At 37.2% G+C, this 4,649-nt stretch overlaps 1 pseudogene; it reads right to left on the bottom strand.

The window, feature by feature from the left end:
• Nucleotides 1–512: 512 nt before the first annotated feature.
• LOC103731705 lies at nucleotides 513–1,509 on the bottom strand (annotated as a pseudogene).
• Between the last annotated feature and the right edge of the window lie 3,140 nt (nucleotides 1,510–4,649).

Below are 4,649 nucleotides of genomic sequence, written 5' to 3'. Positions count from 1 at the left end.
AGAACAGGTGCGTTGATCCTGACAGTCTCAAAAAATGGAATATAAGTCAGGGTTAGGTTATGTCAAGCAAACACCTGTGTTTTAAATTTTTTTATTTGTTATTTTTGTATTATCTCTATGAGTGTTTTTCCTGCACATGTGGAAGTACATCCATGTTGTGCAAAGCCCATAGAGGTAAGAAAAGATTTTTGGATCCTGTAAAACTGGAGTCATGCAGATTTGCAAGCTGCTATTTGGGTGCTCAGAAGTAAATCCAGGTCCTCTCCAAGAGCAGCCAGTGCTCTCACCCACTGAGCCCTCTTTTCCGCTCTGAGAGCACTTTTAGGTAGTGGTAAAGTGTCTGGATTTTGTTCTGAAATGAATGGAAGGAATTCAAGTTTTTAAATAGCAGTAAGCACTGTGATTCAAGTTTGGAAAGATCATTGGTGTTAAAATGTGGACAATTTTTCTTTAAAGGAGATGTAGACAAAAGGAATAACAAGAAGGCTAATAAGCAAACTTCAGATGATGGTCTATTGGTCTTGAAGAGCACCCATTACTAAATCATGCCATACAAAATAAGAAACATATCTAGAAAAAGATTTTTTTTTACCAAGCTGTCTCTTCAGAGCACCCTTAATCTCATTATTCCTCAGACTGTAGATGATGGGGTTCAACATCAGGAATCACCACCATGTAGAAAACAGACACCACCTTGTTCTGTTCTGTGGAGTAGCTGGACTTGGGCATCACATAAATGAATGTGATGGTTCCATAGAACAGAGTGACAGCAGTGAGGTGGGAGGTGCAGGTGGAGAAGGCCTTCTGACAGCCCTCAGTGGAGCGCATCTTCAGGATGGTGATGAGGATGTAGATATAGGAGACAGAGATGACTGACACTGTGAACACAATGGCAAAGCCAACAGAAATAGTGGCAATTACTATAGATACGCTGTCATCAGAACAGGACAGTTCAACTAAAGGAGTAAAATCACAGAAAAAGTGGTTGATTGTATTTGGTCCACAGAAGAGAAAAGAAAAGAAGGAAAAGGTAAAGGAGGAAGCGTTAAGAAAACCACCTATATAAGACCCTATAAGCAACTGGAGACAGACTTGTGTGGACATTTTGGTTGAATAAAGCAGTGGGCTACAGATTGCCACGAAGCGATCATAAGCCATGACAGCCAGAAGGTAGCACTCAATTCCACCAAAGAAAGCACCTGAGCCAAGCTGGATAGCACAACCAAGATAGGAGATAGTTTTTCTCTCCACCAGGAAGTGAACTAGCATATTGGGTGTGACAGAGGATGAGTAGCCAATGTCAGTAGAAGCCAAGTGGCTCAGAAAAAAATACATGGGGTGATGGAGCTGAGGAGAGACTCTGATTAGAAGGATTGTGCTGAGGTTTCCAGACAGGGTCACCAGGTAGATGCACAGGATGATGAGGAAGAAGATGACTTGAAGGACTGGGTCATCTGTTAATCCAAGTAAAATGAACTATGTCACTTCTGTATAATTCCCATCCATCAGGGAATGAGTGGGACACTGTAGCTTCTGCCAGAATAAAGCTGTGAATATATTACATGAATGGGTTTTTAAATATGTAGCTGCATTTTGTTTCACAGATACCTGCAAGATACTGTAAACCAATACATCAGTTAAGAAAATTTTGGAGTAAAAATAAATGTTTTACTTGACCATCAGTGTTTATGTATTCGTGTGAGTCTGTCTTAAAATTTTAAAACTCAAATGTGAGAAAATTTGAAGAAATCATGTGTAAGTTTTCTTTACTTTTATTCTCACTAAATATTCATAAATATCTTGAAGTCTAAAGATAACAACTCTGAGAACTGAGCCTCCAAGTTGCCTCACCTGGTAAAGGCTCTAGCCACCAATTCTGACAAGTTCCATTGTAGGAACCCACATGGTGTGAGGAGAGAACTGACTCCTATAAGTTGCCCTGTGACCTTTACACATGTGCTACATCACCCATATACCACACATCTGTTCCCTGACCCAAATACATTCATACAAAAATAAATGTAAAAAATGTGGATTTCTGAAAACAACAAGCTACTTATTACGTTTTAACAAAGGATTAATATGTTTAGACACAGAATTGTGCAATAAAGACTTACATAATAGCTAGTAATTATGGAATGCTTACTACCAAGAATCACAGATTTAATATTTAAGATGTAACATACAATTCTATTTTCATGTCCATGTCTGGCATTGCTACACCAACATTAGGAACACCTGAATAAAGAGCCTAACTCTTAAACTTACTTAGTTTTTAATAGTGGGACCACACTCAGAGGACACTTGTTCCCCTATATGCATCTTAGAATTCTCTATCTTCTCAAACCACTCTCAATGAATTTTCTGCTGGAAATCTTTATGGAATTTTGAACCAGCCTCAGGCTCCATCTGTTATTTTATGCAAAATGCTTTATCCAGCTTCATTTGCAGAAGTATAGCCTTGGCTCCATCCTAACCTTTACAGATCACCTGGCCTTTGATCATTAGTTCTAGAAACCTCATTCATCCAGGTCATTCATCCTTCACAATATTCACTGCGTACAATGGAGATGGGTGTGTGTGCTTTCACTGTTTGGTATGTTAATTTTCAAGCATACCCATATTCATTCATTTTCTTTTTGGTAAAGTACAAACTTGAGGTTCAAGGAAAACAAGATCAAGTGCCCCAAACAGAAGATACATGGTTTTGATGGGGTTAATTAAAATTTTGTCATTGGTCCAATTTATGTCAAGTTATAAAAGTCATTTCTTCAACCATGAAATAGTATTAACGACACTATTTTCATTTCATAGTTGAGAAAACAATTTGAAAATCTTAAGTAACTTAAAGTTACATAAGAAATTGTAGAATTAGATATGAACAACAAGCAGACTATACTCAGTCAATTCTTTTTCTAGTACCTGTATCACATATGGAGAGTTGCAATAAAATTCAGAGCACTTGGATATTTGGGACAGACAGCAGGATAAATTTTCAGCTTTCTTATGGTTAATACATAAGAAGTGATTGGATGGTCACATTGATCTTAAGTCTGTCAGTTATATAAGGACATGTCTAATCCATTTTAAAGTAGATCATTAAATGTTCTATTAAACTAAGAAGAAATAGAAAGGATTTCATGCTACAAAGAAGTTCCTAATGCAAATTCCTCAGTTATTTCAAATTAACCCATTATTGCATTAAACTCTGAAATATCAATCTAATTACCATGTAAAATTTAATATTTAGAAACTTGTTATTAGTCTTAATTTATTACACCAAATCATTTCACAATTTGATTTTTAAGAAAAAATGGTGAAAAAATAGTCACCCTAAAATTTTAATAAGTTCATAAAAGTTCACCCTCTAGGTACAGGTTGATTCTCATCTCCTAAGATTTAAAGATTTAGATCCTTGTGTTTGTCTGGAGAATCGAGAGCCTGTAATGATCAAGCAATCCGTCAATAAAACTCAGCAGGTTCTGCGACAAGATAGTCACTAACAGTAAGCTATGAAATGATTTCAAAGCCTGTGAATTTTTTGACTTTTTTGTTGGCTAATAAAGTTGTTTTATTTTTAATGACTACTATTATTGAGTTTTTGTGCATTAAATGCAATGAATCTTAATCATATTTAGACCTCCTTCCCTATCTGAGCACCCCATATCCTCCTAGCTCCGGATTTTATGGATTCTGTTATATATGTTAAGGCATATCTGGTTAAGTTTTTATACCCAGATGTCTCTTGGTTCATATTTTCACTGTAGTAGAAGATCAACTCTCCCTCACCCAGCAGTAATCAGTCACTTTAATACCAAAACAGGTATATATACAGCCGTAAAAGAATATATAAACCCATATCCATAATGAATATAGATATAAAAATTCTCAAAAAAATACTAGTAAACCACATATAGACACATATCAAAAAGATCAAATACCATGACCACTAAATATATACTGTTACAAACCATGGTAGTCACTGTTCTTGTCAGTGATTGGATACATAAGTGATCTCTGAAAACAGTTTGGTGCTTGAATACGCAGAATAATTTGACTACTGAAATATAAGTTGATTCTAAAAAAAATTCTCTGATTCACCCGCCCCCAACATACACACATACACTGGAGTTCATACATTCTGTCATTTGTGTTAAGGCCTGTCATGGAAAGTTAGTGTCCCCAAATGTCCCTCAGTACAAGTTCATCCACTGGGGTCTAGGCAGCCTATATTGAGTCACTCCCTTCAAGAAGATCAGCTCCTCCTTACTGAGCAGTAATCAGGTGCCAATAATTCTTCAACTAAGATTGGGGACTGCTGTTCATTTCCACAGTTCTTCACTGGGTTTTTGTCTGCTTAAGGTTGCATAGGTCTTGTACATGCTGATACCGTTGCTCTAGGTTCATATGAGCAAGGTCCCAGGAGCCTGAATGACTCTGTTTCCATATAGTCATGCACCTCCTCCCTGACTCATACAATCTTTCTTTCCCCTCTTCCACAATGGTCCCTGAGCCCTGGGTGGGTGGCATTTAATATAAGAGTCCTGCCCACAGACCCTGTTCTGGTTTGTTCTTCATTGCTGTGACAAAACACTCTGACCACTACCAACTTGGGGAGGAAAGGGTTTATTTAGCTTACAACTCCCAGG

Source organism: Nannospalax galili, unplaced genomic scaffold (assembly GCF_000622305.1).
Source record: "Nannospalax galili isolate Female #2095 unplaced genomic scaffold, S.galili_v1.0 scaffold2130, whole genome shotgun sequence".
Classification (NCBI taxonomy): domain Eukaryota; kingdom Metazoa; phylum Chordata; class Mammalia; order Rodentia; family Spalacidae; genus Nannospalax; species Nannospalax galili.
This window is presented reverse-complemented; position numbering and strand designations above follow the sequence as displayed.